Source organism: Macaca nemestrina, chromosome 4 (genome assembly GCF_043159975.1).
Source record: "Macaca nemestrina isolate mMacNem1 chromosome 4, mMacNem.hap1, whole genome shotgun sequence".
In the NCBI taxonomy this organism is placed as follows: Eukaryota; Metazoa; Chordata; class Mammalia; order Primates; family Cercopithecidae; genus Macaca; species Macaca nemestrina.
This window is the reverse complement of record NC_092128.1, coordinates 128565682-128590864: the sequence shown is the minus strand read 5'-3', so window position 1 is coordinate 128590864 and position 25183 is coordinate 128565682. Positions and strand designations below refer to the sequence as shown.

At 47.7% G+C, this 25183-nt stretch overlaps 1 long non-coding RNA gene across 5 annotated transcripts in view; it reads left to right on the top strand.

The window, feature by feature from the left end:
- LOC139362890 (uncharacterized) overlaps nt 1-16124 on the top strand; it is a 63811-nt gene extending 47687 nt beyond the window's left edge. For all 5 annotated transcript variants that reach the window (XR_011622441.1, XR_011622443.1, XR_011622444.1 and 2 more), the window contains 2 exons: nt 2154-2330; nt 15524-16124. This is a non-coding gene — a long non-coding RNA (uncharacterized lncRNA). The remainder of the gene's footprint in view (nt 1-2153; nt 2331-15523) is intronic.
- The last annotated feature ends 9059 nt before the right edge of the window (nt 16125-25183 follow it).

The window sequence follows — 25183 nt, the reverse complement described above, 5'->3', positions numbered from 1 at the left end:
CCAAAGTTGGAGCCTGCATTTTTCTTTTTCTTCTGTAGAGGCAAGGTCTTACTCTGTTGCCCTGGCTGGAGTGCAGTGGTGCAATCACAGCTCACTGTAGCCTTGAATTACTGGGCCCAAGAGATCCTCCTGCCTCATCCTCCCGCCTCATCCTCCCGAGTAACTGGGACTTCAGGTGTGCTGGGCTAATTTTAGATCTTTTTGCAGAGATGGGATTGCACTATAATGCCCAGGCTGGTCTCAAATTCTTGAGCTCAAGTGATCCTCCAGCCTTGGCCTCCCAAAGTGGTGGGATTACAGACACAAGCTGCCATGCCTGGCTGACATTAGCATTCTTTTTTTTTTTTTTTTTCTTGGAGATGGAGTCTTGCTCTGTTGCCCAGGCTGTAGTGCAATGGTGCAATCTTGGCTTACTGCAACTTCCTCTGCCCGAGTTCAAGCAATTCTCCTGCCTCGGCCTCCAGTGTAGCTGGGATTACAGGCACATGATACCACGCCTGCCTAATTTTTATATTTTTTAGTAGAGACAGGATTTTGCCATGTTGGCCAGGCTTGTCTCGAACTCCTGACCTCAGGTGATCCACCCACCTTGGCCTTCTAAAGTGCTGGGATTACAGGCATGAGCCACCGCACCCAGCCAGCATTCTTACTAGAAAGTAGTGTGTTCAGGACGCATTAGAAACTAGCCAGTTGGACACAGAAGCATCTGCTGCTCAGCCCTGAGCACCAGTTTGCTGAAGCTGATGGTGGTCCTACTTGGTCATCTCTGCCCTGCTCCTAGGTGGGACTCTTTCAGGCCCTCTGCAGCCCAGAGTGCCGCCTTATGAAAGCTGCCTCAAGATTCTCTGTGATGGGCCGGGCGCAGTGGCTCAAGCCTGTAATCCCAGCACTTTGGGAGGCTGAGATGGGCAGATCACCAAGTCAGGAGATCGAGACCATCCTGGATAACACGATGAAACCCCATCTCTACTAAAAAATACAAAAAACTAACCGGGCAAGGCAGCGGGCGCCTGTAGTCCCAGCTACTCAGGAGGCTGAGGCAGGAGAATGGCGTAAACCCAGGAGGCGGAGCTTGCAGTGAGCTGAGATCCGGCCACTGCACTCCAGCCTGGGCGACAGAGCAAGAGTCTGTCTCAAAAAAAAGAAAAAAAGATTCTCTGTGATGGCCGGGCATAGTGGCTTACACCTGCAATCCCAACATTTTGGGAGGCCAAGGCGGGTGGATCACTTGAGGTCAGGAGTTAGAGAGCAGACCAGCCAACTGGTGAAACCTTGTTTCTACAAAAAATACAAAAAATTAGCTGGATGTGGTGGCACGCACCTGTAATCCCAGCTACCTGGGAGGCTGAGGCATAAGAAGCACTTGATTGTGGGAGGCAGAGGTTGCAGTGAGCCGAGATGATGACACTACATTCTAGCCTGGGCAACAGAGTGAGACTCTGTATCCAAAACAAAACAGAAAAAGATTTTCTGTGAGAATGACTGCATCGGCCCCTCAGGTGGGAGCGCTTCTCCAGGGCAAGGTAAGTCCAGGGCAAGTTCCAGTGATGGGACTGCTGCCTGGAGAGGAGTCAGCTCCAGTGGCGGGGGCCCTCGGCTTTGGCTGAGGACTGCGCATTGGCAGCTGCTCTGCCTCTCACAGTCCTTTTCAGCTGCGCACGTCAGTGCAGAGTCACAGGCCTGCCTCCTTTGAGCTACTTTGTGACCGTTTCCTGCCTGTGGGGCAGGGTAATTTCAGGATCTAAATTGGCGAACTTGGATGTTCTCAGTCCCGAGAGGCAGCTCTTCCTCTTCTAGTTTTTTTGTTTGTTTGTTTTGTAGAAATGGGGTCATGCAATGTTGCCCAGGCTGGTCTCAAACTTCCGTGCTGAAGCGATCCTCCCACCTTGGCCTCCCAGTGTGCTGGGATTACAGGCATGAGCTACTGTGCCCTGTTAATTGTCTTACTACTATACTTTTAGAGCTGAGGTCTTGATGTGTTGCTCAGGCTGGTGTCGAACTCCTGGCCTCAAGCCATCCTCCTGCCTCAGCCTCCCTGAGTGCCTCGATTACATCCTCTTCTTACCTTCCTGCCAGAAGAGCCCCCAAAGCATGTGAGTTCTGAATCATGCAGTCTTCTGGGTGCTGAACGGGCTCTCCTGCTCTGGTCCTAGGCTCCGTATGTGGATGTGATCTGTGTGAACAGCTGCTACTCTTGATATCATGACTACAGGCACCTGGAGTTGATTCAGCTGCAGCTGGCCACCCAGTTTGAGAAGTGGTGAAAGATGTTTCAGAAACCCATTATTCAGAGCAAGTACAGAGCGGAAATGATTGCAGGGTTTCATTAGGTAAGTGCTATTGAACTTTCTGCTTATGTGTTATCTCGGGACAGAGATGTCACTCGCCTCCCCCGGCCTGCCCTGCGCCCACTGCACTGTTCCCCTCACTTCAGCTTTGGGCTCACCTCCCTCTGTCCCGTCCATATTCCCTTCCTGCCAGCAGCCAGGCCTCTGTCCCACTCACTTGGTCCTCAGAGGTGGCCTCCTTACCAGCCTTGTTTCCAGACAGCCTCCTATCACCCATGCCCAAGTGGTCTTTCTAAAAAATCCAAATTTGTATTTGTTTGCTTTTGAGACCGGGTCTCTCTCTGTCACCCAGGCTGGAGTGTGGTGGTGTGATCACTGCTACTGCAACCTAAACTTCCTGGGCCCAAGTGATGCTGCCACCTCAGCCTCCTGAGTAGTGGGGATCATAGGCACATGCCAACATGCCTGGCTAATTTTTTTACTTTCATAGAGATGGGGTCTTGCTGTGTTGCCCAAGCTGATCTTGATTCCTGGGCTCAAGTGTTCCTCCTGTCTCACCCTCACAAAGCACTGGGATTACAGGTGTGAGCCACTGTGCCCGGCCACAGATTAAAATTTGGGAGTCCTGTGATTGGCTCCCCCAGGCCCACAGGACAAAGCCGTAATCCCTGGTCAGGACACTCAGTGTCCTCTGCTCTCTCCTGGATTTTCATCCTCTTCTCTCCTCACTCCCAGCCACTGATCTGTTTCCACTGCCCTCGTTGCTCTCCTGCTCTTGCTTAAGCTGTTTCTTCTGCCTGGAATGCCCATGTTGGCACCATAATTGAAGGGGTGGCCTGCCCCTCCACACCTGTGGGCGTTTCTTATTAGGTGGAATGAGAGACTTGAGAAAAGAAATGAGACACAGAGACAAAGTATAGAGAAAGAAAAAGTGGGCCCAGGGGACCGGCGCTCAGCATACAGAGGACCCACGCTGGCACCGGTCTCTGAGTTCCCTTAGTATTTATTGATAATTATCTTTACCATCTTAGAAAAAGGGAAGTGGCAGGATAATAGGATCATCATAGGGAGAAGGTCAACAGTAAGACATATGAATAAAGATCTCTGACATAAGTTTAAGGAAAAGTGCTGTGCCTTGATAGGCATATGCAAACATCTCCATAAACCTTTTTAGTGGATAAAGAGCAGCATTGGCTAGCAAGTCCCACCTTTCGCCCTAAGGCGGTTTTCTCCTTTCTCAGTAAACAGAACATACAATCGGGTTTTACACCAAGATGTTCCATTGCCCAGGGTCGGGCAGGAGACAGATGCTTTTCTCTATCTCAACTGCCAAGAGGCCTTCTTTCCTCTTATACTAGTCCTCCTCAGCACAGACCCTTCACGGGTGTCAGGCTGGGGGACGATTAGGTCTTTCCCTTCCCATGAGGCCATATTTCAGACTATCACATGGGGAGAAACCTTGGACAATACCTAGCTTTCCTAGGCAGAGGTCCCTGCGAACTTTGGCAGTGTACGTGTCCCTGGGTACTTGAGATTAAGAGAATGGTGATGACTTTTAACCAGCAAGCTGCCTTCAGGCACTTGTTTAACAAAGCACACCCTGCACAGCCCAAAATCCTTTAAACCTTGAGTCACCACAGCACGCGTCTCTTGCAAGGACAAGGTTGGCGGTAGGGTCACTGATTAACAGCATCTCAAATACAGAACAAAATGGAGTCTCTTATGTCTACTTCTTTCTACATAGACACGGTAACAGTCTGATCTCTCTTTCTTTTCCACACAATAATCACCAACTAAAATATCCTTTTCTTTTTGTTTATGTTTTTGGAGATAGGTTCTTACTATGTTGCCCAGGCTGGTCTCGAATTCCTGGACTCAATTGATCTTCCTGCCTTGGCCTCCCAAAGTGCTGAGGTTAGAGGTGTGATCCACTGTGCTAGCCTTTTTTTTTGGTTTTTGACAGGATCTTATTCTGTTGTCCAGGCTGGAGTGCAGTGGTGTCATCATAGCTCACTGCGGCCTTAAACCCCTGGGCTGAAGTGATTCCCCCACCTCAGCCTCCTGAGTAGCTGGGACAACAGACATGAACCACCATGGGCAGCCTATTTTTAAAATTTTGGGGGCCAGGCGCCATGATTCACACCTGTAGTCCTAGCACTTTGGGAGGCTGAGGTGGGCAGATCACGATGTCAGGAGTTCGAGACTGGCCTGGCTAACATGGTGAAAGCCTGTCTCTACTAAAGATACAAAAAATTAGCCGGACAGAGGTTGCAGTTAGCCGAAATTGCACGATTGCACTCCAGCCTGGGTGACAGGGCGAGACTCCGTCTCAAAAAAATTTTTTTTTTTTTTTGTAGAGATGGAGTCTCGCTCTCAAGCTGATCTTGAGCTCCTGGCCTTAGTGATTCTCACCTCGGACTCTCAAAGTACTGGGAATACGAGCGTGAGTCACACGATGCATGACTGAAAAGATTTCTGTTCACTGGCCGAGTCTCCCCACAGCTGTCCCGCTGTGGGGAGGTTTACCCCGCCTGCTCCAGGCTGAGGGAGGCTTCCCCGTGCTCTGCCCCTGTTGCAGCCCGAACCTGGCTCTCCCAGCGTTCTCGCCAGGCACTGTCATTATTTCTTTGCCTCTATTTGACTGGACTGTGGGCTCAGGAGAGAGAAAGAGTTCTATTTATTGTTGCTTCCCAGGTACTCTGCGATGTCTGACACAGCACGTGCTAAATAATAGTAGCTGGGAGTGCACCACTACACCTGGCTAATTTTTGTATTTTTAGTAGAGACGGGGTTTCACCATGTTGGCCAGGCTAGTCTCAAATTCCTGACCTCAAGTGATCCACCCACCTTGGCCTCCCAAAGTGCTGGGATTACAGGTGTGAGCCACTGCACCCAGCCTACAAGTTTATTTTAGATTTCATGGGAAGAATCAACTTAAGTACTACTTAAGAGAAGTGGAATTCTGGTTCCACTTCTCCCATTATCTTGCTGTGCGAATTTGGAAAGTTAATAATGTCTCTGGGTACTGGGTTTCTTAAAGTAGGCAACATTTACCATCCTGCATTCACAGCATCATTATTAGGAACGAATAAAATATTATGTGTACAACAACAACAAATATTTCAGTCCCCAATACTGAATGGAGAAGGCCATAGTTGTGTTTATGGTGGTTTTTATGTATTTGTGGTCAGGATATAGCTTTGGGCTGAATGTATTTTTAGGTTCTTGCATTTGTAGGGAAAGCAGTATAGACATAGGAAGATTTGGGCTCAGACTGGGTGTGGTGCCTCATGCCTGTGATCCCAGCACTTTGGGAGGCCTAGGTGAGAGGATTTCTTGAGGCCAGGAGTTTGAGATCAACCTGGGCAACATAACAAGACCCCATCTCTACATACACACACAGGAAAACAAAATAAGCCAGGCATAGTGTGCACACCTGTCGTCTTAGCTACTTGAAAGGCTGAGGCAGGAGAATTGCTTGAGCTCAGGAGCTGGAGGCTGCAGTGAGCTATATTTGCACAATTGTATTCCAGCTTGGGTGAGAGAGCAAGACCCTGACTTGCTTTCTCAATATAGGGTGACCCCATCTCTACAAAAAGTAATTTTTTTAAACGAGCTGGACATGGCGAGGCATGCCTGTGGTCCCAGTTACTCAGGAGGCTGAGGTAAGAGGATCACTTGAACCCAGGAGGTCAAGGCTGCAGTGATCTCTGATCATGCCACTGCATTCCAGCCTGGGTGACAGAGGGAGATGCTGCCTGAAAAGAAAAAAAGATCTGGGGTTGGTGTTCCAGGTAAATACAGATTTGCCAGTGAGTAGGGAGACAGTTGGATATCACTGAAGGGGAACACTTTACGGAAGACTTTGATCACCACTTCAATGTTTACCTAGAATGATCCTCCACCCCTACCATTAGAACAGTGAACCAGGTTGGGAAGGATAGGGATGCCCACTCCCCACCCCCCAGTTTGAGTAGTTTCTTTATACACATGCACAAAGCAGTGTTCAAAGATTCAGGCAGAGACTCATTCCTTCTGTCACTCAGGCTGGAGTGCAGTGACGCGATCTCAGCTCACTGCAACCTCCACTCCCCTCAGGGTTCAAGCAGTTCTCCTGCCTCAGCCTCCTGAGTAGTAGGAATTACAGGTGTGCACCACCATGCCCAGCTAATTTTTAGTAGAGACGGTTTTGCCGTGTTCAGGCTGGTCTATGAATCACTCTCTCTGTCTCTGGCTTGGCCTCCTTATCTCCAGGAAGCATCCATGCCAACTCCAGCCTCCTGCCTTAGAACCACACTCTGTCCCCTCGATTCTGCAAGGCCACCTGGCTTTGCTGTGCTCCCTGTCCATTGGGATTAGCCATGGCACCTCTCAGAAGGTGGTGAGTTGGGGCACTCCTACAGCTCACATAATTTGCTGGTCTTCTTTCAGGGATCAATGTCCTGTGTTGTCTATTGTTCAGTATCTGAAAACCCTTGATTCTTCCGTTTATCTGATGTTCTAGGCATTTAAGGTTGGAGTGGAACTCTGATCCCTGTTTTACTTTCATGGCTAGAAATGGAAATCTTTTTTTGGCGGGGGGCAGAGTCTTGCTCTGTTGCCCAGGCTGGAGTTCAGTGGCGTGATCTCGGCTCACTGCAACCTCCACCTCCTGGGTTCAAGCGATTCACCTATCTCAGCCTCGTGCGTAGCGAGACTACAGGCGTGTGCCATCATGCCTGGCTAATTTTTTGTATTTTTAGTAGAGATGGGGTTTCACCGTGTTAGCCATGATGGTCTCGATCTCCTGAACTCATGATCTGCCCGCCTCATCCTTCCAATGTGCCGGGATTACAGGTGTTAGCCGCCACCGCGCTTGGCCCTTATTTTTAATACGTGATTTAGGATTGCCTTTTCCACATAGATTTCTCCAACTATTCCAGTTTTTATTCTCTTTTTTTTTTTCTCTCTGTCTCTCTCTCTCTCTCTATTTGGAGGACATAGAGTAGCTGGGACTACAGGTGCCCGCCACCATGCCCAGCTAATTTTTTTGTATTTTTAGTAGAGATGGGGTTTCACCATGTTAGCCGGGATGGTCTTGATCTCCTTGATCTCCTGGCCTCATGATCCGCCTGCCTTGGCCTCCCAAAGTGCTGGAATTACAGATATGAGCCACTGTGCCTGGCCCATTCTAGAACAAATTTTTAATTATACAACAGCTCAGATCTTGCATGATTATTTTATTTTATTGAGTTGGGGTCTTGCTCTTTACCCAGGCTGGAGTGCAGTGGTGTGATCATGGCTTACTGCAGCCTCAACTTCCCAGACTCAAGCCATCCTCCCCTCTCAGCCTCCTGCATAACTGGGACTACAGATGCAAGCCACCACACCCGGACTGGCTAATTTTTTTTTTTTTTTTTTTTTGGTAGAGATGGGTTCTCACTATGTTGCTCAGGCTGGTCTCTAACTCCTGGGCTCAAATGATCCTCCTGCCTTGGCCTCCCAAAGTGCTGAGATTATAGGTATGAGCCACTGCACCTAGCTTTGGGTGGTTATGTTAATAAGTGATTCAACTGAACACAACAGCTGAGTTCCAAAATTCTGATGATGAATCCCTAAATATAACCCAAATTAATCCCATGGGACCCAGTTCCAATGAGGCATCACCTTCAAAGAAATATACTCGTTAAATAAAAACCAAATGTTACCTGATGAATGAATGCTTATGGCTCTCAATTAAGATTACACGTTAGGCTGGGTGCTCACGCCTGTAATCCCAGCACTTTGGGAGGCCGAGCCAGATAGATCACCTGAGGTCAGAAGTTCGAGACCAGCCTGGCCAACATGGTGAAACCCTGTCTCTACTAAAAATACCAAAAATTAGCTGGGTGTAGTGGTGGGCGCCTGTAATCCCAGCTACTCAGGAGGCTGAGACAGGAGAATCCCTTGAAAGTGGGAGGCGGAGGTTGCAGTGAGCCAAGATCACGCCATTACACTCCAGCCTGGGCAATAAGAGCAAAACTCCATCTCAAAAGAAAAAAAAAAAAGATTACATGTTAGTGCTTCTTGTAGATCTTTCTCTATCCTTTGACACTTTGAATTCCTCATCTTGACAGCTGCCCAGATTCCTCACTTCACCCCCTTCCTCCCACATCCACCAAGAATTCTGCCCTAACCCAGGCCCCAGGCATGCTCAGTGTTTCATTCCCTCTCCCAGGGAGCTGAGCTACCAAAGACCGTGCCTCCAACTCACAGATGAAAAGAGGAGAGCAGGCCAGGCATAGTGGCTCACACCTGTAATCCCAGATCTTTAGGAAGTCATGGTGGGAGGATGGCTTGAGGCCAGGAGTTCAAGACCAGCCTGGGCAACATTAGGGGGAGACCTTGTCTCTAAAAAAAAAAAAATTTAAATTAGCCAGGCATGGTAGCATGTTCCTGTGGTTCCAGCTATTCAGGAGGCTGAGGCGGGAGGATCTCTTGAGCCCTAGAGGTCGAGGCTGCAGTGAGCTGTGATTGCACCACTGCACTCCAGCATGGGGGACAGACCAAGACCCTGTCAAAAAAAAGAAGAAAGAAAGAGACATATAAAGAGAAAATAAGAGACTTCCTAAGCCTGAACTGGATTTTATTTTTAGGTTTTGTTTTTCTTTTCCTTTTTTTTTTGAGACGGAGTCTAGCTCTGTTGCCTAGGCTGGAGTGCAATGGTGCCATCTCAGCTCACTGCAGCCTCTACCTTCCAGGTTCAAGCAATTCTCCTGTCTCAGCCTCCCGAGCAGCTGGGATTATAGGAGTGTGCTACCACGCTCGGCTGATATTCTATTTTTAGTAGAGACAGGGTTTTACTATGTTAGCCAGGCTGGTCTCAAACTCCGGATTTCAGGTGATCCACCTGCCTCAGCCTCCCAAAATGCTGGAATTACAGATGTGAGCCACCGCACCTGGCCTAACCTGGATTTTAGAAGACATTTGTTCCTGTATTCTCGGACACCCTTCCACCTGGTTGGTAATGGTAATGTGTGCTTGCACAGTGATGTGAGAATCAAAGTGAGAAGACAGATCATCTCATTTAATGTGAGCTTTACATGTCCCTGAATGGTCCATAAAGCAAATGCCACTCACTCCCGCCATTACAGAGGGAAAACATTGTAGCTTCACAACAGGGACTTGCCTGAAGTCCCACGGCAGAGAGATGTCAGAGCCAGACTCTAGCACGGGTCTTCTGTTGAGAAGTCACGTGTAAAACCCTGCCCCAGAAAGATCCTCATTTCGTCCAGCCACGACGCAGCCACCTTTATTCTACTCCATGGACATTCTGGGTATTTTTTTTAGTATAAATCTGAAAGTTTCAACCAGGGGGGTGCTCCTGATGATCTCTCAACTAATGAGAACCAGACACCCAGTACTCCCCCTGCCCACTGATTCCCTGAGCCCTCTGCATCCTGGGGGTAATTAGTGTGAATTCCAGTTTCTAGCCAATTCTGTTTTCCAATTTTTTTTTTTTTTTTTTGAGGTGAAGTTTTCATTTGCCCAGGCTGGAGTGCAGTGGCACTATCTCGGCTCAATGCAACCTCCGCCTCGCGGGTTCAAGTGATTCTCCTGCCTCAACCTCCTGACTAGCTGGGATTACAGGTGCACGCCACCACATCTGGCTAATTTTTGTGTTTTTAGTAGAGACGGGGTTTCACCATGTTGGCCAGGCTGATCTCAAACTCCTGACCTTGTGATCCGCCCGCCTCAGCCTCCCAAAGTGCTGGGATTACAGGTGTGAGCCACTGTTCCCAGCGTGTTTTCCAAATTTCTGAGCAATCCAGGCACCCACAATTTGGAATGAAGGGCAGATAGCCTGTGTGCCTGCCTGGCTTGATCATAAACTGCAGCCCTCAGACTGCAGAAGAAGAAACTTGTAGATTTTCTGGGTCATTCTCCACCATTTAACACAAAAAGAGATGCAGGCCAGTCATGGTGACTTATGCCTGCAACACTAGCACTTTGGGAGGCTGAGGTGAGAGGACTGCTGGAGACCAAGAGTTCGAGACCAACCTGGCCAACACAACGAGACTGCATATCTTAAAAAAAAAAAAAGAGAGAGAGAGAGATGCAGCAAAGGGTGCCCTTTTCTACACAGGGGCCTCTGTTGCCCAGGCTGGAGTGTACTGGCATGATAGTGATCACAGTTCACTGCAGCCTCAAACTGCTGGGCTCAGGAGATCCTCCTTCCTTGGCCTCCTGAGTAGCTGAGACTACAGGTGCACACCACCACCTAGCTAATTTTTTTTTTTCTTTTTACAAGACAGGGTCTCAGTATATTTCCCAAGCTGGTGTTAAACTCCTGGCCTCAAGCAATCCTCCTATCTCAGCCTCCCAAAGTGCTGGAATTATAGGCATGAGCCACTGTGGTATAGTTATCTTTTTTTTTTTTTTTTTTTTTTTTTTTGAGATGGAGTCTCTCTTGTCTCCAGGGCTGGAGTGCAATGACCCAGTCTCAGCTCACTGCAACCTCCGCCTGCCAGGTTCAAGTGATTCTCCTGCCTCAGCCTCCTGAGTAGCTGGGATTACAGGCACCTGCCACCAAGCCTGGCTAATTTTTTGTCTTTACAGAGACGGGTTTCACCATGTTGGCCAGACTGGTCTTGAACTCCCGACCTCAGGTGATTCAACCGCCTCAGGCTCCCAAAGTGCTGGGATTACAGGCGTGAGCCACTGTGCCTGGTCCCTGGTACATTTTTCGGCAACACTTTTCTGCCTTTGCAAGGGGCTGAATGCACAGCTTCTCGCTGAAAAGCCAAGATGTAAAGGCAGTATGACAAGTGGAAATCCAATCTCCACAACTCACTGGGTAATCAGAGGTAAGTTCTGGGTCTTGCTGAGTTGTTTCTCTGCCCCTAAATTGGGGGCCAGGAGAACTCCCTTGCTCAAGGCCCTACTTTGGGCTGCTGTGAGAATCCCATGTGGCCACGCAGGTGAAGGGCCATCAATGTGGCCTCTGGTTTTCCTCAGGAATTCTCCTCGTGGCAGATTCCACAGCTTCCACGGCCGCGTGTGGTGGCTTATGCCTATAATCCCAGCACTTCTGGAGGCCAAAGCAGGTGGGTCACCTGAGGTTAGCAGTATGAGCCTGGCCAACATGGCGAAATCTCATCTCTACTAAAAATGCAAAAAATTAGCTGGGCATGGTGGCAGATGCCTGTAATCCCAGCTACTCAGGAGGCTGAGGCAGGAGAATCACTTGAACCTGAGAGGTGGAGTTTGCAGTGAGCCAAGATCATGCCACTGCCCTCCAGCCTGGGCAATAAGAGTGAAACTGTCTCCAAAAAAATAAATAAAATTTTTAAAAAACCCACAAAAATTAGCCAGTCATGGTCACACGCCTGTAGTCTCAGCTGCTCGGAAGTCTGAGGCAGGAGAATCGCCTGAACCTCGGAGGTGGAGGTTGCAGTGAGCTGAGATCGTGCCACTGCCCTCCAGCCTGTGCGACCGAGAGAGGCTCCGTCTGATTGTTTTAAAAAAAAAAAAAAAAGATTCCGCAGTCTCTAGATATCAATTTGTTGTGCTCCTGACAGCCCTGGAAGCCCTCCTAGGTGCATTTAGGGCCTACCCCCCACCCCTCAACTGAGCCAGCACCCACAGGCCATGGGACCAGCTGCCATTGCTCCTACCAGCAGCTCAGGCCAAAGCCAGCAGAGACAAGCTCTTTACAACCCTCACTCCCTCCTCTGTGGGGACAGACAGGGCCTGTGAAAGACTCCAATCACTCCAGCTTCCAGTGATCCTACAAGCCTTTCTGCTATACCCAATCTCTAAAGGAGAGCTGAGAAATACAACATATGCATTTTCTCATCCCCAGTGCCCCTACCCTGGGATGGGGTGCTAAGGGGCAGCCAGGCCCCTCAGATGTCCAGCTGGGATCAAACTGGCAGAGCCCATCAACAGATGAGTGGATAAAGAAAAATGTAGTGTGTATATATTATGGAATACTACTCAGCCTTAAAAAAAAAAAAAAAAAAAAAAAAAAAAAAAATGAGGCCGGGTGTGGTGGCTCACACCTGTAATCCCAGCACTTTGGGAGGCTAAGGCAGGTGGATCACTTGAGGCCAGGAGTTTGAGACCAGCCTGATGAACATGGTGAAACCCCATCTCTACTAAAATTACAAAAATTAGCCAGGCGTGGTGGCACATGCCTGTAGTCCCAGCTACTAGGGAGGCTGAGGTGGGAGGATCACTTGAACCCAGGAGACAGAGGTTGTAGTGAGCCAAGATCATGCCACTGCATTCTAGCCTGGGTGACAGAACAAGATTTCATCTATAAATGAATGCATGAATGAATGAATGAAATAGAGGCAGGGTGAGGTGGTTCATGTCTGAAGTCCCAGCACTTTGGGAGGCCAAGACAGGAGGATTGCTTGAGGCCAGGAATTCAACACCAGCCTGGGCAACATAATGAGACCCCCATCTCTACGAAAAATTTAAAAATTAGCCGGGTGTGGTGTTGCACACCTGTAGTCTTGGGACTACTTGGGAGGCTGAGGTGGGAGGATTGCTTGAACCTGGGAGGCCAAGGCTGCAGTGAATCATGTACTGCTGCACTCCAGCCTGGGTGACAGAGAAAGATCCTGTCTCCAAAACAGAAAGTATGATGTCTTTTGCAGCAACTTGGATGAAACTGGAGGCCATTGTCCTTGGTGAAGTAACTCAGGAACAGAAAACCAAATGCTGCACATTCTCACCAATAAGTGGGGGTTAAGCTATGGGTACGCAGAGACATACAGAGTGGGGACATTGGATATTCAGAAGGAGGATGATGTTAGGTGGTGACGGATGAAAAACTACTTATTGGATACAAAGTACGCTACTCAGGTGACAGATGCTGTAAAATCCTAGACTTCACCACGATAGAATTCTTCCATGTCTCCAAAAACCACTTGTACCCTTCAAGCTATTGAAATGGAAAAACTTAAAAATAAATTTTTGCGGCTGGGCACGGTATCTCACGCCTGTAATCCCAGCACTTTGGGAGGCCGAGGCGGTCAGATCACGAGGTCAGGAGATCGAGACTATCCTGGCTAACACGGTGAAACACTCTACTAAAAATACAAAAAATTAGCCAGGTTTGGCAGGTGCCTATAGTCCCAGTTACTTGGGAGGCTGAGGCAGGAGAATGGTGTGAACCTGGGAGGCGGAGCTTGCAGTGAGCCGAGATAGTGCCACTGCACTCCAGCCTGGGGGACAGAGCGAGACTCCATTTCAAAAAATAAAAATAAATAAGTAAATTTTTGCCAGGGCACAGTGGCTCATGCCTGTAATCCTAGCACTTTGGGAGACTGAGGCAGGTGGATCACCTGGGGTCAGGAGTTCGAGATCAGCCTGGCCAACATGGCGAAACCCTGTCTCTACTAAAAACTTAGCTGGGCACGGTGGCATGCGCCTGCAATTTCAGCTACTGTAGGGGCTGAGGCAGGAGAATTGCTGGGAGATGGAGGTTGCAGTGAGCCAAGATTGTGCTAGTGCACTCCAGTCTGGGTAACAGAGGGAGACTCCATCTCAAAAATAAATAAATAAAAAAATTTTTAGGCCGGGCGCGGTGGCTCAAGCCTGTAATCCCAGCACTTTGGGAGGCTGAGACGGGCGGATCACGAGGTCAGGAGATCGAGACCATCCTGGCTGACACGGTGAAACCCCGTCTCTACTAAAAAATACAAAAAACTGGCCGGGCGAGGTGGCGGGCGCCTGTAGTCCCAGCTACTCGGGAGGCTGAGGCAGGAGAATGGCATGAACCCGGGAGGCGGAGCTTGCAGTGAGCTGAGATCCGGCCACTGCACTCCAGCCTGGGTGGCAGAGCGAGACTCCGTCTCAAAAAAAAAAAAAAAAAAAAAAAATTTTTGAGACAGTCTTGCTCAGTTTCCCAAGTTGAAGGGCAGCGGTGCTATCAATCTCCTGGGCTCAAGTGATCCTCTCACCTCAGCTTCCTGAATACCTTGGACTACAGGCTCGTGCCATCACACCTGGCTAATTTTTGTAATTTTTGCAGGGATGGGGTCTTACTATGTTGCCTAAGCTGGTCTTGAACTCCAGGCTCAAGTGACCCTCCTGCCTTGGCCTCCCAGCTAACTGGGATTACAGGCACGTACCACCATACCTGGCTAATTTTTTATTTGTTGTAGAGGTGGGCTGTCACTATATTGCCCAGGCTAGTCTCAAACTCCTGGCCTCAAGCAGTCCTCCTACCTTGGTCTCCCAAAATGCTGGGATTACAGGTGTGAGCCACCGCATCTGGCCAAAAATTTTTTTAAAAAAGAAAAACTAGTGGCCGGGAATGGTGGCTCACACCTGTAATCCCAGCACTTTGGGAGACCGAGGCAGGTGGATCTCCTGAGGTCAGGAGTTCGAGACCAGCCTGGCCAACATGGTAACCCCCGTCTCTACTAAAAATACAAAACTTAGCCAAGTGTGGTAGCTCTTGCCTGTAATCCCAGCTACTCAGGAGGCTGAGGCAGGAGAATCGCTTGAATTTGGGGACAGTGGTTTCAGTGAGCCGAGATCGTGCCACTGCTCTTTAGCCTGGGTGTCAGAGTAAGACTCTGTCCCATAAATAAATAGAAAAAATAAATTGGCAGAGCCACACAGAGTGTAAGAAACTAATCAGATCTGTTCAGCTGGAAAAACAGTTTTGCACAACTGTGTCTATTTTCCCCCCATGGAGTTTCACACCTTGATGCAAACGGGGAGATTGTGGGAAAGTGGAATTAATGTTAATTTGCATTTCTGACCTTGGAGGGGTAGGTGAAATGCGCCTTCTTTTCTATGGCATAGATAAGACAGTGGCACTCTGAGAGGCTCAAAAGGAAGCTTCCTCCCCCAAAAGCCATCCCCAGCATAACCGCAAAACAAAAATGGCGCATCTCAGAAGGACCTTGGTGGTGTCGTTGGAAGGTTGATCAACAAGAATGACACCTGCAAGCTGTAATTGCACTTGCATTCCCTGACATACGATAGGTGCCCCATAAACATCTGATGGGATGAATTAATAAGCGAATGAGCTCTTTACTCAATGGTCCAACCCCAAACCAGCATCCCTCAACCAGTCCTTCCATAACCATCTAGGTGAGGGGGGGTTGTTGATGGAAAAAGGTAAGAACAAAATTTTCAAACTCCCCTGTTAGCGTCACAATAATTCATGCTCATCTGCATCTAATAAAATATGGAAGCAATTTTACAGGAACATTTTGTGCTTTAGCGATTCATTTAACTCTTTCCTCCAGGGGGCAAGTCGTATATCCTCATCCAGATATGTGGGAAGTTCCGTGAATACATCTGCAAATATCTTATGATGAGATGCTCTTCTCCCCCGCTGGGCGCCTGACTGTAGTGAAGGAAAGCTTGAAAGTGAACACCAACCGGGCTTACGCTGACCTCCTCTCCTACCCATGGTTTCGTGCCCCTGTGTCTGTCCCACTGCCAAAGTAACCTGAAATTACTAGAGGAGGTGAGCGCTGAAGTCAATGTCCTCAGACCCAAGGACATTGTCCTCTAGAGCCAAGTTCACCCCTTTACTTGGCAGGGCCTCCAAGAGATGAGCTGCTGTCCACCCCATCAGCCCTCACCACCAGACCACCAGGAAGGACAGATGCTCAGGTGCCAGAGCTGCTGCCACCGTCCCCCAAGACACCACAAACAGTCCCTTCACTGTTTCCAACTGTGTCCGCCTCTGTGCGCTGCCCCCAAACTCCTTGCAGATTTGAAAACTGAGGAATAAAAATGAGCAACGCTTGCCCTGAGCCGCCTTATTGCTCCATTCACATCCTGATTTTCTGGGTCACCAATTTTCCAGTTTTTTTTTAAATTAAACTTTTCATTTTCAGATGATTGTAGATTCACATGTGGTTGTAAGAAGTACTACAGAGAGCTCTTGAACTGTCTTCCCTGGTTCCCCTGCAGTGGTAGCATCTTGCAAAACTATAGTACAATATTGGGTTATCTTTTTGTGGTTGTTTTGTTTTGTTTTGCTATGAGATGGAGTCTTGCCCTGTCTGGAGGCTGGGGTGCAGTGGCATGATCTCAGCTCACTGCAACCTCCACCTCCCAGGTTCAAGCAATTCTCCTGCGTCATAATCCCAGGGAGCTGGGATTACAGGTGCCCGCCACCACACCTGGCTAATGTTTTTGTATTTTTAGTAGAGACGGGGTTTCACCATGTTGGCCAGGCAGGTTTCAAACTGCTGACCTCAGGTGATCTGCCCGCTTTGGCCTCCCAAAGTATTAGGATTACAGGCGTGAATCACTGTGCCTGGCCCAATTTTTTTTTTTTTTTTTTTGGTAGAGGGCCTTACTCTGTCACCCAGGCTGGAGTGTAGTGGCACAATCATAGCTCACTTCAACCTCTACCTCCTGGTCTCAAGCAGTCCTCCCCAGCTTCAGCCTTCCAGGTAGCTGGGACTACAGGTGCGCACCACTATGCTTGGCTACTGTTTAAAAATTTTTTGTAGAGATGGGATCTTGCTATGTTGCCCAGGCTGGTCTCAAACTCCTAGCCTCAAAGGATCCTCCCACCTTGGTTTCCCAAAGTATTGGGATTACAGGCATGAGCCACCGCTCCTGGCTGGTCTGCAATTTTTTTTAAATGTAATATCCTATCCTTATTTTATAATATTTGGTAGGAAGCTTATTTTCACCAAACAGATTCTTGACCCCACCTGCCCACTCTAAAATCTGCTTGACTTGTTTACCCGATATTTCCCATCTGGATAAAGGGCGCTCATTGCGCAAGTCCCAGCCCACATGCAGGAGTGATTCCTCTCTCTTCCCTGCTTTCTCCCACCCAAATCCCAAATATCAGCCAGTCTTACGGATCCTAGCCAAAAAGTCCGGAATTCACCCACTTCTCACATCCTCTTCCACGATGACCCTGACGTTACCCACTGGCCCTGCCCTTCAGCAGAACTCCCTGTGGAACTTCTGGGGCCCAGTGAAAAACCAACACAGGGAGCCCCCTGTACAAAAATTATTAAGAATTTCAAGCCGGGCATGGTGGCCTCAACCCAGGAGTTCAAGACCAGCCTGGGCAACATAGCAAGACCCCCACCTCTAAAAAAAAAATTATTTTAATTAACTGGGCATGGTGGCCGCACCTGTAGTCCCAACTACTCAGGAGGCTGAGGCAGGAGGATCGCTTGAGCTCAGGAGCTTGAGTCTGCAGTGAGCTGTGATCACGCCCCTGCAGTTTAGCCTGGGGAACAGAGAAAGAGACCTTGTCTCTAAAATATTTAAAAGAATTCAATATGGCAGCAGCCAAGCATTAATCTGGTCAAGGGATTAATGCTTCTAAGCCCAGGACTTTGTGGATTGCACAGGTCCACACACATGAAGCTGGCCCTGCCCCTCCAAGACCACCAGGAACACACTGACAGCTGAACAAAGTGATGCGATGCAAGAAGAGCACACAGATCATGGAAAACCCTAGGGCACCTCAGTAAGGATGTATTTAGGATTCATGCTGGTGTTGTATGCTTTGGAAAATAGCACAAGGAAGCAAGGCTTTGCTCTGGATTGCGTGTTATTAAGAACCAGGTCATTCCACAACTGAGCATCTTTTTTTTTCTTTTTTTTTTTTTAATTTAATTTTATTTTATGTTCTGGGATACATGTGCAGAACATGCAGGTTAAATATGTGCCATGGTGGTTTGCTGCACCTATGGAACCATAGGTATTAAGCCCCGCATGCATTAGCTGTCTATCTGGTGCTCTCCCTCCCCTGCCCCTCCAACAGGCCCCAGTGTGTGATGTTCCCCTCCCTGTGTCCATGTGTTCTCATTGTTCAGCTCCTACATAAAAGTGAGAAATGCGGTGTTTGGTTTTCTGTTCCTTGCTGAGGATAATGGCTTAGCTCCATCCATATCTCTGCAAAGGACATGATCTCATTCCTTTTTATGGCTGTGTAGTATTCCGTGGTGCATATGTACCACATTTTCTTTATCCAGTCTATCATTGATGGGCATTTAGGTTGATTCCATGTCTTTGCTATTGTGAAGAGTGCTGCAATGAACATACGTGTGCATGTATCTTTATAATAGAATGATTTCTGTTTCTTTGGGAATATACCCAGTAATGGGATTGCTGGATCAAATGGTATTTCTGGTTCTAGGTCTTTGAGGAATCGCCACACTATCTTCCACAATGGTTGAACTAATTTACCTTCCCATCAACAGTGTAAAAGCATTGCTATTTCTCCACAGCCTCACCAGCATCTGTTGTTTCTTTTTAATAATTCCATCCTGACTGGCCTGAGATGGTATCCACAATTGAGTATCTTGATAATTCTTTTTTTTTTTTTTTTTTTTTGAGACTGTGTCTTGCTCTGTTGCCCAGGCTGGAGTGCAGTGGCACAACTATAGCTCACTGCAGTCTCAATCTCCTGGACTCAAGTGATCCTCCTGCCTCAGCTTCTCTAAACGCGTTTCTCCTCCTCTGTGCTCTGTCCCAAAGAGCCACCCATCATTCTCTACCTAAGTCATTCAAATCCCTGACTCCTCCTTCTCCTTTATCACCCCACTGTCTGTGTCAAAGTCCCGTATATTTTGAGACAACTGTTCCCCACGTTCCATTCCTTTTTTTTTTTTTTTTGAGACAGAGTCTCGCTGTGTCACCATGTGGAGTGCTGTGGCTCAGTCTCGGCTCACTGCAACCTTCGACTCTCTGGTTCAAGCAGTTCTCCTGCCTCAGCCTCCCGAGTAGCTGGGATTACAGGCACATGCCACCACGCCCAGCTAATTTTTGTAGTTTTAGTAGACACAGGGTTTCACCATGTTGGCCAGGATGGTCTCGATCTCCTGACCTCGTGATCCTCCCGCCATGGTCTCCCCAAGTGCTGGGATTACAGGAGTGAGCCACTGTGCCTGGCTTCCATTTTTCACAAATGTTACCTTGCCTCAGGTCAGCCTCATTTCTTGCCTGAATCACTGAAATTGTTTGTCATTTGTTTTGCCTCCTGACAATTTTGCTAGCTAATATACTACTGAGAGATTTCTAAGTATAAGGCCCACTCCATGACCTCAAAAAACTTACCCTTCTCTCTGGTGGGAGGGAAGAACACATGAGCAAATAATTACAATCGTATCCCATGAGAGGCTTGCAATGAGAGAGGGGAGAAGCATAGTTACTATGGGATCATGGAGGAAGACTAGCCAATTCTACCACCAACCCATCCCTCAAAAACTATGCAGGTGAGGCCGGGCATGGTGGTTCATGCCTATAATCCCAGCACTTTGGGAGGTCAAGGCAGGCAGATCAAGAGGTCAGGAGTTTGAGACCAGCCCGCCTCAGCCTCCCAAAGTGTTGGGGTTACAGGCGTGAGCCACCATGCACGACCCGTAGTTCATTCTTTAAAATTCTTCTATTTTCCTGTTTTGTAATATATACAACATATTAGTACTTGGGTACATGTAAATAATTTCTAAATAAAAATATACATATATTGAATTGTGTGTGTCTTTTAAAATTTAATTTTCAGTTGATGGCATGCAACAACAGAAAGCTTCAAAGGCCAATACCTACCTCCTGTGTCAGTCAGTTCTCCAGAGAAAGAGAACTGATAGGATTTATTTATCTTTTCTCTCTCCCCTAGGGATGAGTGTTATGAGAGAGAGAGAAAGAGAGTTGAAGAAATTGGCTTATATGATTGTAGGGACTGGTAAGTCCAAAATGTATCAGGGCAGGCTGGAAACTGGGGCAGAATTAGTCTGTCACAGTCTTGAGGTAGAGTTTGTTCTTCTCCAGAAAACCTCAGAGATGGAGTTTCACTCTTGTTGCCTGAGCTGGAGTACAATGACACGATCTCAGCTTACTGCAACCTCTGCCTCCCTGGTTCAAGTGATTCTTTTGTCTCAGCCTCCTGAGTAGCTGGGATTACAGGTGCCCGCCACCACGCCCAGCTAACTTTTGTATTTTTAGTAGAGATGGTGTTTCGCCATGTTGGCCAGGCTGGTCTTGAACTCCTGACCTCTGGTGATCTGCCTGCTTTGGCCTCCCAAAGTGCTGGGATTATAGGTGTGAGCTACTGCACCTGGCCCTCAGTTTTACTCTTCAGGCCTTCAACTGAAAGAAGAATCCATGGGTGGGAAGAGGAATCCACCCATTTCACAGACTTTACTTAAGCCCCCTTCACTTAAAGCTACTTTAAAGTCTATGGATTGTTCAGGTGTGGTGGCTCACACCTGTAATCCCAGCACTTTGGGAGACCAAGGCGGGCGGATCACCTGGGGCAGGAGAATCGCTTGAACCTGGGAGGCGGAGGTTGCAGTGAGCCGAGATCATGCCACTGCACTCCAGCCTGGGCAACAGAGCAAGACTCCGTCTCAAAAATAAGAAGTAGTCAACGGATTGGAGCTGTTAATCACATCCACAAGACACCTTCACAGAAACACTTAGATTAGTGTTTGATTCCATAAGTGGGTACCACAGCCTAACCAGGTTGACACATAAAACTCACCACCCTACCCTGTTGCCAGGTTCCCTAAATTGGCATCCCAATTCTAGTCTCCCCTGTTCTGAGCGCCTTCTGTGCCACTTCCAGGCTAAGCTTACTAAAGGAAATCTCTGGCCAGGTCTCTCCTCTGCTTAACTTCCACCACCCCCAGATGTTTAGACTGACATCTGCTGCTCTTTATAGACTGTGGTTCAAGCTCCCCCTATCCCTCTCCCCTGGCTTTCTGTCAACATGAACATCTCATTCGTGCTCACTCTTCCTGCGGCTCTCCACCCTATCACAGCCCCACACCTGGGCTTTTCTGTAACTGTGCCCTGTGTTAGGCCATTCTCGCTTTGCTATAAAGAAATACCTGAGACTGGGTAATTTATAAAGAAGAGCTCCTGGTTCTGCAGGAGGTATAGGAAGCATGGAGGAATCTGCTTTTGGGAAGGTTTGAGGGAGCTTTCAATAATGGCGGGAAGCAAAGGGGGACGCAGGCACTTCACATGGCTGGAGAAGGAGCAAGAACGGGGGAGGAGGGTGGGGGCGGTGCTACACACTTTTAAACCACCAGATCTCGAAATAACTCATGATCATGAGAACAGCACCAAGTTTAGTGTTAAACCATTCATGAGAAATCCACCCCCATGACTCAATCACCTCCTACCATGCCCCACGTCCAACACGGGGAATTACAATTGAACATGAGATTTGGGTGGGAACACACATCCAAACCACATTACAGCCCGTAAAAACATGCCATTCCCATCAGTTGGTACATATTTGGCTTTGCCTGTCAAATTCCTACACTCTTCAATCAATATGTCTACTCTCCAACCTTACCTTACTCTGAAATGTGCTTCTTCCACTGTATTTCTGGGGCTCAGTTAATGCATTACTTCCCCTGGCATAAGCTAGAAACTGCAAATACAAATTAAATAGACCGCAGAGTATGGGAAGATATTCCCAGTGCCTAAAACAGTCAAGGGAATAATTTCTAGAGTATACAAAGAAATCCTCCAATGACAAAAGGACAGAAAAAAAGTAGAAAAATAGGCCAAAGATATTTCAAGGCAATTCGCGGAAGAAGGAGCTCTGGTAGGCAAAAAAGAATATAGATAAATACATAAATGAAAAGTAGAACAGCATTGAGATTCTGTCTTATAATGGCCCAGTTGGCAAAAATTAGACAATACCAAATATTGTACAGCAGATGACTGACTTCATGTCTTTCTCTGTCTTTATCACTCTATTGATTTTTGGAGTCATCGAATTCCTTAGCTCAACTTTGTTTCTGAACCTTATACATGCAAATCCAACCCATTTTAGACATCTCTGCTTCAAAGATCCATTGGTTTGTTAAATACAACATGTCCCAAACTGAACCTGTGCTATGCTTCTCTAAATGTGTTTCTCCTCCTCTGTGCCCTGTCCCAAAGAGCCACCCATCATTCTCTACCTAAGTCATTTAAATCCCTGACTCCTCCTCCTTCACCCCCACCGTCTGTGACAAAGTCCTGTATATCTTCCAGCTAAAGCGTAGCAGACATCTGATGCCCACATTCCATTCTTTTTTTTGAGACAGAGTCTTGTTCTGTCGCCAGGCTGGAGTGCTGTGGCATGATCTCAGCTCACTGCAACTTTTGACTCCCTGGTTCAACCAATTCTCCTGCCTCAGCCTCCCGAGTAGCTGGGATTACAGGCACGTGCCACCATGCCCAGCTAATTTTTGTAGTTTTAGTGGAGACAAGGATTCACAATGTTGGCCAGGATGGTCTCGATCTCCTGACCTTGTGAGCCTCCCACCATGGCCTCCCAAAGTGCTGGGATTACAGGCGTAAGCCACTGTGCCTGCCCTCCATGTTTTACAAATGTTACCTTAGTTCAGGCTAGCCTCATTTATTGCCAGAATTACTGAAATTGTTTGTCATTTGTTTTCCCTCCTGACAATTTGCTAGCTAATACAATACTGAGAGATTGCTAAGAATAAGGCCCCACTCCATGACCTCAAAAACTTGCCCTTCTCTCTGGTGGGAGGAAGGACACATGAGCCAATAATTACAATCCTATTCCATGAGAGGCTTGCAATGAGAGAGGGGAGAAGTGTAGTTACTATTGGAGCAGGGAGGAAGACTAGCCATTCCTACCACCAACCCATCCCTCAAAAACCTTGCAAGTGAGGCCGGGCATGGTGGTTCATGCTTGTGATCCCAGCACTTTGGGAGGCTGAGGCGGGTGGATCACGAGGTCACGTGTTTAGGACCAGCCTGGCCAATATGGTGAAACACTGTCTCTACTAAAAATACAAAAAATTAGCCAGGCATGTTGGCGCACACCTATAATCCCAGCTACTCAGGAGGCTGAGGCAGAAGAAACGCTTGAACTTGGGAGGTGGAGGTTGCAGTGAGCCAAGATTGTGCCACTGTACTCCAGTCTGGGTGGCAGAGTGAGACTCCATCTCAAAAACAAAACAAAGAAAACCATACAGGTGATCTTCCTAAAATGCAGGTTCTGACCAAATGCCCCAGTTTTAAAACTGTCCAAAGGCTGCTTTTAGGATGAAGCCCTTGACAGAATGTGAGCCATACATGGGCCGTCTTTGCCTACTTGCATAACTCTTACAAATTCTCAGGCAATGATAAACGACTCAATACTCCACACACACACAAATCATCCTTTCTATCCCCCTTTGATGGATGAACTTTTAGGACCTGTTTTAAATTGAATGTTAATTTGGTTAGTGAAAAAAAACAAGTTCCCGTTTGGATAAAGTTGCATTTAAAATATTCGCAGTTGCCTTCTGTCACGTCCTTGATCAAGGAAGTAAGTAATAATGCAACAGACATTACTGTCATTAAATGCCAGCAGTGTGCAATGCAGTATGCTAAACATTGTGCGGGAGGCAAAGAGGATGTAGCCAAACTCAACCACCTGCTCTCTCCCGGTCTCTCTCCCGGTCTCCCCAGCTCCACATCAACAAGCTGTCTCTAGACAGACTTGAAGTTCTCTGTCCTTCCATCTCTCCACACTGAACTCCTACCTCTCCCATGCAGCAGGCATCCTTCCTGTTCTGTGTTATTGCTGCTCATGTACACAGCCAATCCCTGCCCACATTCAGAGTCTGGTCTCCTTTAATGTAGGGGTGCTCTCTGATTAAACTTTATATGGTGTCTGGCACAGTCTACTACTGAATAAATTCACTGAATTAATAATTATTGGGAAATCTTGGTTTGTTTGTTTGTTTGTTTGTTTGAGACATTGTCTTACTCTGTTGCCCAGGCTAGAGTGCAGTGGCACAACCCCAGCTCACTGCAACCTCTCCCTCCTGGGTTCAAGCGATTCTGCTGCCTCAGCCTACCGAATAGCTGGGATTCCAGGCGCCCACCACCATTCCTGGCTAATTTTTGTATTTTTCAGTAGAGACAAGGTTTCACCCTGTTGGACAGGCTGGTCTTGAACTCCTGACCTCGAGTGATCCACCTGCCTCAGCCTCCCAAAGTGCTGGGATTATAGGCATGAGCCACTATGCCTGGCCAATAATTTTTGTTTTCCAGGAGCTCACAATTGTCTACTGACTATGATATTAAGAGCAGATTTTCCAGCAAAGATGTCAGAGCCTTCTGGAACTAGGCACTGCCTTACCTGGTCAGCTGGCCTGACTCATTCATTCATTTAAACAGTGTCCATTGAGATGAACATTAAAAACATATATTGAGAACCTACCCCATACTACGTCCAGTTCTAAGATGCTCAGGATAAAATAATTTAAAAAAAAAAGGTTGGATGTGGCCCTTGCCCAACTAGCATGTATAGGAGAAGGATGAAACCAACCCTAAATAAATGAACAATAATTACAAATTGTGAAAAGTGCTATGAGATAAACAAATGGTGTTTTATGAGAGCACTTAGTGGGGGGTGCTCAGCTATTCCCTTGGCTGAAATATTCATTGAACGCTGTCTGCCAATCTGAACCCCAGATCTCTTTAAACCCATGGCTCACTTCTGGGAAGCCTTCCCTGATGACTGCAAGCCCTGCCTGACTCCTAAAACATTTAGTATGTGTTCACCAAATCTGTAGAACTCTTCCAGCCAGGAAAGCTGCATGGAGCCTGTGACACATTTTTATCTGGTACGTGAGCCACATAGGTGACGTCACTGTGGCCACCACGCCTCCTTCAGTTATCCATCATGCAGGCCCTTCCATGTGTATAGAACCAGGCTCATGGGCAAAATGGTGCAATTTCTGGGATCTTTATGCATACTCATTTTGCAACGGAGAGATAACTCACATACAACACAGCCACCCCAAGGGCACGATCACAGTAAGTTGATTGCAAAGTTGTATATCCATCCCTCTAACTTATCCTTTCTTGACCCTGGCTTGATTCATCCTCTCTAGGAGCTAGCCATAAATCTTTCTTCCCTTTCCTGCCATCTCTACCTCATGCTGAAGAGTTTA